Below are 14,917 nucleotides of genomic sequence, written 5' to 3' on the forward strand. Positions count from 1 at the left end.
CAAGGAACCTCTCAACTGTGCCGAAACCCGGGATTGAACCAGGGACCTTTAGATCTTCAGTCTAACGCTCTCCCAACTGAGCTATTTCCGCTTGCTTATATCCATGGTCTTCATACTTTAATTTAAACCATTTAACAAAATAGATGCAGGACCTGGATTTTTAACCTCATATGGTAGAGATATGTTTTAAGGAGTCCTGTATCATTCCGCAATTAACTGGTGCAATGGGTAAATAGCATTTTTGGGATCCAGGTTAGGTAGTTGTTTTTTTAACTTTGAATGGACTAGCACTATATTACCCAGATATATTTGGCATGAGTAGGTAAGCAATGTCATCTGACTACTGACATCTGTGTTCAAGGGGAAGTGGAAGGTAATGGAGACAAGAGTTTACTTTACAAAAAAGCATGAAATGGGAAATATTCATTGTCAAACCTGAAGGTAAGAAAGGGGGAAGCAAGTTTAGAAGGAGGACATAAAGCAAAGTCTATGTTAAATTGATTGTGATGAAGATCAGTTGGAAAAAATTTGATGAATAGAGGAAAAGTACTACAGCTGATTCCAAGACCTATTCTGTTAGAAGCAAGGAACCTCTCAACTGTGCCGAAACCCGGTATTGAACCAGGGACCTTTAGATCTTCAGTCTAACGCTCTCCCAACTGAGCTATTTCGGCCTTCTGATAGCTGGGGTCTTCATACTCTAATTTGAACCATTTAACAAAATAGATGCAGGACCTGGATTTTTAACCTTATATGGTAGAGATATGTTTTAAGGAGTCCTGTATCATTCCCCAGTTAACTGGTGCAATGGGTAAATAGCATTTTTGGGATCCAGGTTAGGTAGTTGTTTTTTTAACTCTGAATGGACTAGCACTATATTACCCAGATATATTTGGCATGAGTAGGTAAGCAATGTCATCTGACTACTGACATCTGTGTTCAAGGGGAAGTGGAATGTGATGCAGACAAGAGTTTAATTTACAAAAAAGGACGAAATGGGAAACATTCATAGTCAAACCTGAAGGCAAGATAGGTGGAAGAAAGTTTAAACGGAGGACAGAAAGCAAAGTCTATGTTGAATTGATCATTTTGTAGATCAGTTGATAAAAATGTTGATAGAGAAAAAAGTACTACAGCTGATTCCAAGACCTATTTTGTTAGAAGCAAGGAACCTCTCGACTGTGCCGAAACCCGGGATTGAACCAGGAACCTTTAGATCTTCAGTCTAACGCTCTCCCAACTGAGCTATTTCAGCCTGCTTATAGCTGTGGTCTTCATACTTTAATTTAAACCATTTAACAAAATAGATGCAGGACCTGGATTTTTAACCTCATATGGTAGAGATATGTTTTAAGGAGTCCTGTATCATTCTGCAATTAACTGGTGCAATGCGTAAATAATATTTTTGGGATCCAGGTTAGGTCATTTTTTTTTAACTCCGAATGGACTAGCACTATATTACCCAGACGTATTTGGCATGAGTAGGTAAGCAATGTCATCTGACTACTGACATCTGTGTTCAAGGGGAAGTGGAAGGTAATGCAGACAAGAGTTTACTTTACAAAAAAGCATGAAATGGGAAATATTCATTGTCAAACCTGAAGGTAAGAGAGGTGGAAGCAAGTTTAGAAGGAGGACATAAAGCAAAGTCTATGTTAAATTGATTGTGTTGTAGATCAGTTGGAAAAACTTTGATGAATAGAGAAAAAGTACTACAACTGATTCCAAGACATGTTTTGTTAGAAGCAAGGAACCTCTCAACTGTGCCGAAACCCAGGATTGAACAAGGGACCTTTAGATCTTCTGTCTAACGCTCTCCCAACTGAGCTATTTCGGCCTGCTTATATCTGTGGTCTTCATAATTTAATTTAAACCATTTAACAAAATAGATGCAGGACCTAGACTTTTTAACCTCATATGGTAGAGATATGTTTTAAGGAGTCCTGTATCATTCCGCAATTAACTGGTGCAATGGGTAAATAGCATTTTTGGGATCCAGGTTAGGTAGTTGTTTTTTTAACTCTGAATGGACTAGCACTATATTACCCAGAAATATTTGGCATGAGTAGGTAAGCAATGTCATCTGACTACTGACATCTGTGTTCAAGGGGAAGTGGAAGGTAATGCAGACAAGAGTTTACTTTACAAAAAAGCATGAAATGGGAAATATTCATTGTCAAACCTGAAGGTAAGAGAGGTGGAAGCAAGTTTAGAAGGAGGACATAAAGCAAAGTCTATGTTCAATTGATTGTGTTGTAGATCAGTTGGAAAAAATTTGATGAATAGAGAAAAAGTACTACAGCTGATTCCAAGGCCTATTTTGTTAGAAGCAAGGAACCTCTCAACTGTGCCGAAACCCAGGATTTAACCAGGGACCTTTAGATCTTCACTCTAACGCTCTCCCAAATGAGCTATTTCGGCCTTCTGATACCTGGGGTCTTCATACTCTAATTTGAACCATTTAACAAAATAGATGCAGGACCTGGATTTTTAACCTCATATGGTAGAGATATGTTTTAAGGAGTCCTGTATCATTCCCCAGTTAACTGGTGCAATGGGTAAATAGCATTTTTGGGATCTAGGTTAGGAAGTTGTTTTTTTAACTCTGAATGGACTAGCACTATATTACCCAGATATATTGTGGGACACCCCCGCGCCGCACGGCCACCAGCTGCTGCGTGTGTTCCCCTCTGCCTGCCTTCTGCCTCGCTGACGCCGTGGTCGCTCCCCTCTGGTTTCCCAGTTGTTTTGCCCTAAATTTGTGCTTGTCTGTTTCTGCCGTCTGCTCGCGTATTTTGCTGTTTTTCCTTGTTTTGCCCTAAATTTGTGCTTGTCTGTTTCTGCCGTCTGCTCGCGTATTTTGCTGTTTTTCCTTGTTTTGCCCGTAATTTGTGCTTGTCTGTTTCTGCCGTCTGCTCGCGTATTTTGCTGTTTTTCCTCGTTTTGCCCGTAATTTGTGCTTGTCTGTTTCTGCCGTCTGCTCGCGTATTTTGCTGTTTTTCCTCGTTTTGCCCGTAATTTGTGCTTGTCTGTTTCTGCCGTCTGCTCGCGTATTTTGCTGTTTTTATTTGTTTTGCCCTAAATTTGTGCTTGTCTGTTTCTGCCGTCTGCTCGCGTATTTTGCCGTTTTTATTTGTTTTGCCCTAAATTTGTGCCTGTTAATTTCTTTGTATCCCCTGTGCCGTGTCCAGTTTCCTTCCTGATTGGCCGCCTACCTCGCCGCCCTCCGCTCTCGCTTCCCGCCACCGACATTGGCCCCGCCCCTTTTTCTCTTCTGTTCCCTCCCCGCTCCCGCCTCCCAGCTGCTCCGCCCACCCGCGCACTTCGCCTTAAATGGCGACCGTGCGGACGCGCAGCGGGCACGCCGATTGTGCGCCGAAGGCGCGCCAAAGGTAAGCCCGTCTACGCCCGTCCGCGACCGGATCACGACCAGCGCCAGGACCCCTGGCCCACGAAGACCCCGACCGACCCGCCTGACGTACTCCGCCGCCACCCTCACCGCTCTCAACACCGGCCGACTCCCAGAATGCCATCAAGCCTCTCCACGACGTACCCACGGACCCTTCAGCTGCCACGCCTGCAAGTTCACCTGCATCCGGACCTGCCTCGCACCAGCACCCACCAAGCCGAACACCAGCAGTACCCACCTCAAGTGCATCCTGCTCAACACCCGCTCCATCCACAGACATGCCATCGAACTCTGGAACCTCCTCGACACCACAGCTCCAGACGTTGCCTTCCTCACGGAGACCTGGATGAACGCCTCTTCAGCTCCCGACATCGCCATCGCCATCCCAGAGGGCTACAAGATCGTCCGGAGGGACCGAAACGCCAACCAGATGGGAGGAGGCATCGCCATCATCCACAGGAGCACCATCCGTCTCACGACCAGCACCGACAACTCCCTGACCACCGCCGAACACCTGCATTTCCAGATCCACACCAACCCGAACACCACCCTCAGAGGCACCCTGATCTACCGACCCCCTGGACCACGCACACAATTCAGCGAGGACATCGCCGACTTCGTCAGCCCACATGCCCTCCCCTCCGCTGACTACATCCTCCTGGGAGACCTCAACTTCCATCTGGAGAACAACAACGACCGCAACACCAGCACCCTGCTCGACAACCTCACCAACCTGGGACTCAAGCAACTGGTGTCCACCCCCACCCACCTCGCCGGACACACACTCGACGCTGTCTTCTCATCCAGCAAGGACATCAACTTCAGCCACACCACAGAGCTTCAATGGACGGACCACAGCTGCGTCCACTTCACCTTCAAGAAAACAACGACCCACCACCACCAGCAACAGACCGCCCGCAGAAGCTGGAACAAGATCACAGCAGACCAGCTCGCCACCTCCCTGAGCCAGCACCCTCCTGCCAGCTCAGCGAACCCCAGCCAGGCCGCCGACAACCTCACGAAGTGGATCAGCAACTGCGCGGACGAACTCGCCCCACTGAGGACCCCGCCCAGCAGACCCGGCAGCAAGAAAGCCCCATGGTTCACCGACGAACTCAAGAGCTCCAAGAAGAACTGCCGAGCCCTCGAGAAAGTCTGGAGAAGGGAACCGACACCGGACAACAGGACCTCCTTCAAACTTGCCACCCGGAAACACCACCAGCTGATCCGCGCCGCCAAGAAAACAGCATTCAAGGACCGGTTGGACAACAACGCACACAACTGCAAGGAACTCTTCAACATCGTCAAAGAGCTTTCCAACCCCAGCGCAGGAAACAACGACATCACCCCATCGCAAGACCTCTGCAACTCCCTGGCTTCATACTTCCACAACAAGATCGCGGACATACACAACAGCTTCAACAACCAACCAACGCACACCATGACCGAACAACCACCCCCCACCACCACCCTCCGCGCCTGGACCCCGATCAGCACCGAAGACACCATCCGCACGATGAACTCCATCCACTCCGGATCACCGACCGACCCCTGCCCTCACCACGTCTTCAACAAAGCCGACGCTGTCATCGCACCCCACCTGCGAGACATCATCAACACATCCCTCGACACCACCATCTTCCCCGAGAGCTGGAAACACGCCGAACTCAGCGCCCTACTCAAGAAACCAACAGCGGACCCCACCGACCTCAAGAATTACCGCCCCATCTCGCTCCTCCCGTTTCCAGCCAAAGTCATCGAGAAGACCGTCAACAAGCAGATGGCCGCTTTCCTCGAGACGAACGGATCCCTCGACCCCTCACAGTCCGGCTTCCGAGCCAACCACAGCACCGAGACCGCCCTCATCGCCGCCACCGACGACATCCGAGCCCTGATGGACAATGGAGAAACAGCGGCCCTCATCCTCCTAGACCTCTCCGCGGCATTCGACACGGTCTGCCACCGCACCCTAGTACGGCGCCTCAGCAACGTCGGAATCCAGGACAAGGCGCTGGAGTGGATCACCTCCTTCCTCGACGGGAGAACACAGAGAGTCCGCCTACCACCGTACAAGTCAGAGGCCACCGAAGTCATCTGCGGCGTCCCCCAAGGATCATCTCTGAGCCCCACCCTCTTCAACGTCTACATGAGCCCCCTCGCGGCCATCGTACGCAAACACAACCTCAGCATAATCTCCTACGCCGACGACACCCAGCTGATCCTCTCCCTGACCAACGACCCCGCCGCCGCCAGAGCCAACCTGCACGAAGGGATGAAAGAGGTAGCCGAGTGGATGACGACCAGCCGCCTGAAACTGAACTCGGACAAGACGGAGGTCCTCATCCTGGGCTCCTCTCCCTCCGCCTGGGACGACTCCTGGTGGCCTCCCGCCCTGGGCACCGCACCCAAACCGACAGACCATGCACGCAACCTGGGCTTCATCCTGGACTCCTCCCTCTCCATGACCAGGCAAGTCAACAACGTCTCCTTGGCATGCTTCAACATCCTACGCATGCTACGGAAGATCTTCTGGTGGATCCCCACCGAGACCAGGAAGACCGTCACCCAGGCCCTCGTCACCAGCCGACTGGACTACGGCAACGCCCTCTACGCCGGGACCACCGCCAAGCTCCAGAAGAGACTCCAGCGGATCCAGAACGCCTCAGCCAGACTCATCCTCGACATCCCACGAACCAGCCACATCTCCGGACATCTGCAAGACCTTCACTGGCTCCCCGTCAACAAAAGAATCACCTTCCGCCTCCTCACCCACGCACACAAAGCCCTACACGACCAAGGCCCGTGCTACCTCAACAGCCGAGTCAACTTCTACGCTCCCAAACGCCACCTCCGATCAGCCAACCACGCCCTCGCCGCCGTCCCCCGCATCCGAAGAGCGACTACAGGAGGAAGGTCCTTCTCCCACCTGGCCGCCAAGACCTGGAACTCCCTCCCGACCGACCTGCGCCTGACCCAAGACCACCTCTCCTTCAGGAAGAAGCTGAAGACCTGGCTGTTCGAGCAGTAGCGGCTCCCCCCCCCCCCCAGCGCCTTGAGACCCCACGGGTATGTAGCGCGCTTTATAAGTGTCACTGATTGATATATTTGGCATGAGTAGGTAAGCAATGTCATCTGACTACTGACATCTGTGTTCAAGGGGAAGTGGAATGTGATGCAGACAAGAGTTTACTTTACAAAAAAGGACGAAATGGGAAACATTCATAGTCAAACCTGAAGGCAAGATAGGTGGAAGAAAGTTTAAAAGGAGGACAGAAAGCAAAGTCTATGTTGAATTGATCATTTTGTAGATCAGTTGATAAAAATGTTGATAGAGAAAAAAGTCCTACAGCTGATTCCAAGACCTATTTTGTTAGAAGCAAGGAACCTCTCAACTGTGCCGAAACCCGGGATTGAACCAGGAACCTTTAAATCTTCAGTCTAACGCTCTCCCAACTGAGCTATTTCAGCCTGCTTATAGCTGTGGTCTTCATACTTTAATTTAAACCATTTAACAAAATAGATGCAGGACCTGGATTTTTAACCTCATATGGTAGAGCTATGTTTTAAGGAGTCCTGTATCATTCCGCAATTAACTGGTGCAATGGGTAAATAATATTTTTGGGATGCAGGTTAGGTAATTTTATTTTTAAACTCCAAATGGACTAGCACTATATTACCCAGACGTATTTGGCATGAGTAGGTAAGCAATGTCATCTGACTACTGACATCTGTATTCAAGCGGAAGTGGAAGGTAATGCAGACAAGAGTTTACTTTACAAAAAAGCATGAAATGGGAAATATTCATTGTCAAACCTGAAGGTAAGAGATGTGGAAGCAAGTTTAGAAGGAGGACATAAAGCAAAGTCTATGTTAAATTGATTGTGTTGTAGATCAGTTGGAAAACTTTGATGAATAGAGAAAAAGTACTACAGCTGATTCCAAGACCTATTTTGTTAGAAGCAAGGAACCTCTCAACTGTGCCGAAACCCAGGATTGAACCAGGGACCTTTAGATCTTCAGTCTAACGCTCTCCCAACTAAGCTATTTCAGCCTTCTGATAGCTGGGGTCTTCATACTTTAATTTGAACCATGTAACAAAATAGATGCAGGACCTGGATTTTTAACCTCATATGGTAGAGATATGTTTTAAGGAGTCCTGTATCATTCCGCTGTTAACTGGTGCAATGGGTAAATAGCATTTTTGGGATCCAGGTTAGGTAGTTGTTTTTTTAACTCTGAATGGACTAGCACTATATTACCCAGATATATTTGGCATGAGTAGGTAAGCAATGTCATCTGACTACTGACATCTGTGTTCAAGGGGAAGTGGAATGTGATGCAGACAAGAGTTTACTTTACAAAAAAGGACGAAATGGGAAACATTCATAGTCAAACCTGAAGGCAAGATAGGTGGAAGAAAGTTTAAAAGGAGGACAGAAAGCAACGTCTATGTTGAATTGATCATTTTGTAAATCAGTTGATAAAAATGTTGATAGAGAAAAAAGTACTACAGCTGATTCCAAGACCTATTTTGTTAGAAGCAAGGAACCTCTCAACTGTGCCGAAACCCGGGATTGAACAAGGGACCTTTAGATCTTCTGTCTAACGCTCTCCCAACTGAGCTATTTCGGCCTGCTTATATCTGTGGTCTTCATACTTTAATTTAAACCATTTAACAAAATAGATGCAGGACCTGGATTTTTAACCTCATATGGTAGAGATATGTTTTAAGGAGTCCTGTATCATTCCGCAATTAACTGGTGCAATGGGTAAAAAGCATTTTTGGGATCCAGGTTAGGTAGTTGTTTTTTTAACTCTGAATGGACTAGCACTATATTACCCAGAAATATTTGGCATGAGTAGGTAAGCAATGTCATCTGACTACTGACATCTGTGTTCAAGGGGAAGTGGAAGGTAATGCAGACAAGTGTTTACTTTACAAAAAAGCATGAAATGGAAAATATTCATTGTCAAACCTGAAGGTAAGAGAGGTGGAAGCAAGTTTAGAAGGAGGACATAAAGCAAAGTCTATGTTCAATTGATTGTGTTGTAGATCAGTTGGAAAAAATTTGATGAATAGAGAAAAAGTACTACAGCTGATTCCAAGGCCTATTTTGCTAGAAGCAAGGAACCTCTCAACTGTGCCAAAACCCAGGATTGAACCAGGGACCTTTAGATCTTCACTCTAACGCTCTCCTAACTGAGCTATTTCGGCCTTCTGATACCTGGGGTCTTCATACTCTAATTTGAACCATTTAACAAAATAGATGCAGGACCTGGATTTTTAACCTCATATGGTAGAGATATGTTTTAAGGAGTCCTGTATCATTCCGCAGTTAACTGGTGCAATGGGTAAATAGCATTTTTGGGATCCAGGTTAGGTAGTTGTTTTTTTAACTCTGAATGGACTAGCACTATATTACCCAGATATATTTGGCATGAGTAGGTAAGCAATGTCATCTGACTACTGACATCTGTGTTCAAGGGGAAGTGGAATGTGATGCAGACAAGAGTTTACTTTACAAAAAAGGACGAAATGGGAAACATTCATAGTCAAACCTGAAGGCAAGATAGGTGGTAGAAAGTTTAAAAGGAGGACAGAAAGCAAATTCTATGTTGAATTGATCATTTTGTAGATCAGTTGATAAAAATGTTGATAGAGAAAAAAGTACTACAGCTGATTCCAAGACCTATTTTGTTAGAAGCAAGGAACCTCTCAACTGTGCCGAAACCCGGGATTGAACCAGGGACCTTTAGATCTTCAGTCTAATGCTCTCCCAACTGAGCTATTTCGGCCTGCTTATATCCGTGGTCTTCATACTTTAATTTAAACCATTTAACAAAATAGATGCAGGAACTGGATTTTTAAACTCATATGGTAGAGATATGTTTTAAGGAGTCCTGTATCATTCCGCAATTAACTGGTGCAATGGGTAAATAGCATTTTTTTCTCTATCAACATTTTTATCAACTGATCTACAAAATGATCAATTCAACATAGAATTTGCTTTCTGTCCTCCTTTTAAACTTTCTTCCACCTATCTTGCCTTCAGGTTTGACTATGAATGTTTCCCATTTCGTCCTTTTTTGTAAAGTAAACTCTTGTCTGCATCACATTAGGTAGTTGTTTTTTTAACTCTGAATGGACTAGCACTATATTACCCAGATATATTTGGCATGAGTAGGTAAGCAATGTCATCTGACTACTGACATCTGTGTTCAAGGGGAAGTGGAATGTGATGCAGACAAGAGTTTACTTTACAAAAAAGGACGAAATGGGAAACATTCATAGTCAAACCTGAAGGCAAGATAGGTGGAAGAAAGTTTAAAAGGAGGACAGAAAGCAACGTCTATGTTGAATTGATCATTTTGTAGATCAGTTGATAAAAATGTTGATAGAGAAAAAAGTACTACAGCTGATTCCAAGACCTATTTTGTTAGAAGCAAGGAACCTCTCAACTGTGCCGAAACCCAGGATTGAACAAGGGACCTTTAGATCTTCTGTCTAACGCTCTCCCAACTGAGCTATTTCGGCCTGCTTATATCTGTGGTCTTCATAATTTAATTTAAACCATTTAACAAAATAGATGCAGGACCTAGACTTTTTAACCTCATATGGTAGAGATATGTTTTAAGGAGTCCTGTATCATTCCGCAATTAACTGGTGCAATGGGTAAATAGCATTTTTGGGATCCAGGTTAGGTAGTTGTTTTTTTAACTCTGAATGGACTAGCACTATATTACCCAGAAATATTTGGCATGAGTAGGTAAGCAATGTCATCTGACTACTGACATCTGTGTTCAAGGGGAAGTGGAAGGTAATGCAGACAAGAGTTTACTTTACAAAAAAGCATGAAATGGGAAATATTCATTGTCAAACCTGAAGGTAAGAGAGGTGGAAGCAAGTTTAGAAGGAGGACATAAAGCAAAGTCTATGTTCAATTGATTGTGTTGTAGATCAGTTGGAAAAAATTTGATGAATAGAGAAAAAGTACTACAGCTGATTCCAAGGCCTATTTTGTTAGAAGCAAGGAACCTCTCAACTGTGCCGAAACCCAGGATTTAACCAGGGACCTTTAGATCTTCACTCTAACGCTCTCCCAACTGAGCTATTTCGGCCTTCTGGAAAGGGGCGACCACTCGGTCCCCCCGAACGTATGGCAGAGTGCCTCGATCCCCCCGGGAAGCCATTTTGGGCGGGAGGCGCGTCCCGGCTGGTATGCCCGAAGCGGCGTAGCCGGGGCGCGTTTTTTCCCGCCCTAGAGTGGGCTGGCCTAGACACTGACGCGGCCGGCCACGCCCTCGGGGCAGGCAGGGGCGGGTTTACGCCCGCCCTGAAGATGGATAAAAAGGGACGCAAGACCAGAAGACATCCTCTTGTTCCTGTGCTCTGAAGCTGCACCTCCTCGCTGCACGTGAGCTCGAGACGGAACGAAGAGCCAATTTTGAGCGTTTTAATCGTTCTTGTTTGTTTTACAGTTACTTTGTTGGAGAATGCCGAAAAAGGTGGGAAAACGCATGACTACTGAACAGATGCTGCGTGTTCTCATGAAGGAGATGTCCGAACTAAAGAAGCGGGTGGATAAGAACGAGGAAGGGGGACCAAAACGTCCTTTGGCGGGAGCAGCCCCGGGAGGGAAGAACAAGAGGCCCAGGAGGGGAGCAGCGGGAGAAGACATCCCGGGTCCCAGTGCCCCGCTCGAGGCACCAACTCCCGTGCCGGAGGAGGGGAATCCGATTCCCGTTGTGGTCACCCCCGTGTCCGAGGATGATATGCCGCCCGAGCTGGCAGCACAATTGGCAGCGTGGTTGGGTAAAGGTAACGAGGGTGCCACGGCTGTTGACGCGCAGGCGCTGATAAAGCAATTGCGTGAGAAACGGGAAGCAGCCAAGGTGTCCGCGCCGGCTGCAGTAGTGGACAAGACACCAGGGACGATTGCGACCACAGAGGCAGCGTCAGGTGCAGGTAAGCGGCCATTGCCGATTGCGAGGGATGAGTCAACACCCTCTCGGAGAGAAAAGTTGGGTCAACATGTTCCTTTAGCAATTAAGGAAAAGATTTGGGCGGGGGAGTATGTGAACATTTTCTCATTGCTTGTTGATCATTATGAGGTAGAGCATGTTAAGAGTCAGAAGGATCTCATGCATCCGAGTGTTTGGCGCGCAAAAATGGCCGCCTTTAAAGTGAATGAGAATATTGGCAATTGGGGCAATGCTTGGGGAATTTTTACGTCAATCTTGGGGGAACGTAGGCCTGAGTTGCTTTCCGAGTTTCCAATCTATCAATCACGAATCATGGGGTACTCGACATCGCACCAGGGTAACCATTGGTTCTGTTACGATAATCTTTTCAGGAAAGCAAAGGAGCATAATAAAAGTTTAACCTGGGATTGTTATGATTCCTTGACTTGGGATAAAATGAAGGAGACAGGAATGTTGAAAATGCCGTTGGTAGGAAGTAATGTTGGCGAATCCTCCCGGCAATATGCGGGGACGCCCTTTCGATCAGGTACGGGTGCCGACGATTACTCAAAACCTGCCGGCAATACTGGAAAAAGGGGTTTCTGCTTTAATTACAACAGAGGTAAATGTACTAGACCCCAGGGATCGTGTAAATTCAAACATGAATGTAGTGGTTGCGGGTCGTCCCATCCTGATTCCTCGTGTAGAGCCAGAACGGGTGATAATGGGGGGAGAGGAGGCGCCAAACAGGTCTAATATAGGCCGAGGGGCGCCTTTACCTACCCCGATTGATACCCTGGCGATGATTCCCTGGCTCAGTGAATATCCGGATCGTACTTCTGCTGGGGTGCTGCGGAACGGTTTTTCGTATGGTTTCCGCATCCCGGTAGGGGACTTTCAGGGTGTGGGGAAGTGCAAAAATCAACTTTCCGTCCTGCAGCATACGACCGTAGTACAGGATAAGATCCGGAAAGAGGTGACTCGAGGTCGGGTTGCCGGGCCGTTTAGTGTACCCCCGGTTCAGAATTTTGTTTGTTCTCCCTTAGGGGTAGTCCCCAAGAAAGACCCAGGTGAGTTCCGACTGATTCATAATTTGTCAGCTCCACGAGGTCTTTCCGTAAATGATGCAATCGATCCAGAAGTGTGTTCGGTGCGGTACGCATCCTTCGATGAGGCCGTAGCCATTTTGAATCGCCTGGGGCCCGGGGCGCTGATGGCGAAGTCGGATATCGAGTCAGCGTTCCGATTGCTCCCGGTACACCCAGACCACCAGCGTCTCCTGGGATTCATGTTTCAGGGTTGTTATTACATGGATAGGTGTATGCCAATGGGGTGCTCTATATCCTGTGCCTATTTCGAGAAATTCAGTAGTTTTCTACAATGGGTCTTCACAAAGAAAACGGGTTTCCAATATGTAATGCACTACCTTGATGATTTTTTGTTTCTTGGGGCGGCCGGGGATCTTGAATGTGGCCGGGCCTTGGCCGAATTTTGTGTGTTAATGAAACAGTTTGGTGTGCCATTGGCGCCGGGAAAAACAGTGGGTCCTACGACTTGCCTCGAGTTTCTGGGGATCGAGTTGGACTCCAGTGAAGGTTGTTTCCGTTTGCCAGCTGACAAAGTGTTGAAGTTCAGGGCTGCGCTACAAGTGTGTATAAATGCATCGAAAGTTACGCTGCAACAATTACAGCAGTTGGTGGGACAGTTGAATTTTGCCCTGAGGGTAATACCGATGGCCCGCCCCTTTTCCCGTTCAATTGCCCAAGCGATGGTCGGCCTAAAAGCGGGCCATCATCGCACGAGACTATCGGCTGAGGTCCGCCAGGACATGCGTATTTGGTTAGCATTTCTGGCGGACTTCAATGGTCGAATCGTCTGGAATAAACCAGCTGTGTCCTCCGAAGAGCTGGGGCTATGGACAGATTCAGCAGGAAGCATAGGTTTTGGCGCCATCTTCGGCACAAAATGGTCGGCACAAAAATGGCCGACATGGTGGCATGAGAATGGTCTGACGAGTAATATTGCTTTCCTGGAATTGTTTCCCATCTTGGTGGCCTTGAGAACATGGCCCGATGGGTTCAAAGATCACTCTGTCATATTTTGGTCTGACAATATGACCGTGGTCGAGTGTATCAATAGTCAGGCAGCACGTTGTAAACTGATTTTAAGACTGCTTAAGGAAATTGTTTTACTATGTATGCAATTGAACGTGCTATTCAGAGCAAAACATGTTCCAGGGGTGATGAATCAGGCGGCTGACGCACTGTCTCGTTTTCAAATGCAGGCTTTCTCGGGTTTCCTCCCCTCAGCGGACCCAGAGCCGGCACCCTTTCCCGAAGCTCTCTGGTCTCTCGGTGCCCCGAACTTCGTCACCTCGTGGGAGAGAGTCTAGCACCAAGGACGAGGAAGGCATACGAAGGGGCGTTTCGGGCCTATTTAGCCTTTTTGGGGACTGATAGAGAGCGGCTTTGGGGTCACGAGGAATGGGTAGTAAATTTTCTGATGTCCTTACGTAGGGCTGGGAAATCGGTGGCTACGGCCCAGAGGCATCGTGCTGCCATTTCCTTTGTTGCCAGAGCACACGCTATCCAGGACCCGACAGCGTCTTTCGTTGTACAGAAAGCGCTGCGTGGGTGGCAACGCCTTGAGGGTCGCAGAATAGATGAAAGGCGCCCGATAGGTTTGGATAGATTGTCCCAGTTGTTGGCCACACTCCCGGCCACATGTTCATCTCAGTTTGAGGCGGTGCTGTTCCGAGCCGCTTTTACGCTAGCATTTCACGGGGCAATGCGGGTAAGCGAACTAGTTGCAAGGAACAAACTAGATGTGGCAGGGGGTTTGTGCCAGGAACACGTTCAGATCAGGGGAGAAACAATGACTGTCTCCTTTGTAAGGTCCAAGACTGATCAAGATGGGATGGGTGACTGCGTCATCATACGCAGGATTCCTGGGTCCTCCATGTGTCCGGTAAAGTGTTTAGAAGATTACCTAGCACGAAGGGTGGCATCATGGGGGGGGACTTTGTTAAGACACGCAGACGCCACCCCACTGACGAAATTTCAGTTTCAGCGGGTGCTTGCGATGTCAATTGCCGCTGCGGGCTTGAACCCGGGCGAATTTGGGACCCATTCCTTTCGGATAGGGGCTGCTACGGAAGCTACAGCCAGGGGTCTTAATGTTGAGCAAGTGAAACGAGTGGGGCGTTGGTCCTCCAATTGTTATAAAAGATACGTGCGGTTGCACATGTTGTGCAGCTGTAATAATGTACTCACGCTTCTTGTTTTGTTTGGTTTTCAGTTACGCAAGCCTACGAGGCGGGGCGGACTATGCAGTCGACCCTACACCGGGCCAGCGGTCAGACGTCACCAGCTGTGAAAAAGGAGGTGTGGGTCGTGGGCCACTCATACGTGAGGCGTGCCGCAGACGTATTCAAAGCAGGTGACATGATTCACGTAGCTGGGGAATACGGGTACAGGATGTCCTTCTTCGGAAGAGGCGGTCTCTGTATTGACCAGTTTCAAACATTTTTCGAGGGTTTGTTAGGGC

At 47.8% G+C, this 14,917-nt stretch overlaps 1 non-coding gene across 1 annotated transcript; it reads right to left on the minus strand.

The window, feature by feature from the left end:
- Positions 1 to 9,132: 9,132 nt before the first annotated feature.
- Positions 9,133 to 9,205, minus strand: TRNAF-GAA (transfer RNA phenylalanine (anticodon GAA)). The gene has a single exon. It is a non-coding gene; the product is annotated as a tRNA-Phe (tRNA).
- Between the last annotated feature and the right edge of the window lie 5,712 nt (positions 9,206 to 14,917).

The sequence above is a fragment of the Lissotriton vulgaris genome, chromosome 8 (assembly GCF_964263255.1).
Source record: "Lissotriton vulgaris chromosome 8, aLisVul1.2, whole genome shotgun sequence".
Classification (NCBI taxonomy): Eukaryota; Metazoa; Chordata; class Amphibia; order Caudata; family Salamandridae; genus Lissotriton; species Lissotriton vulgaris.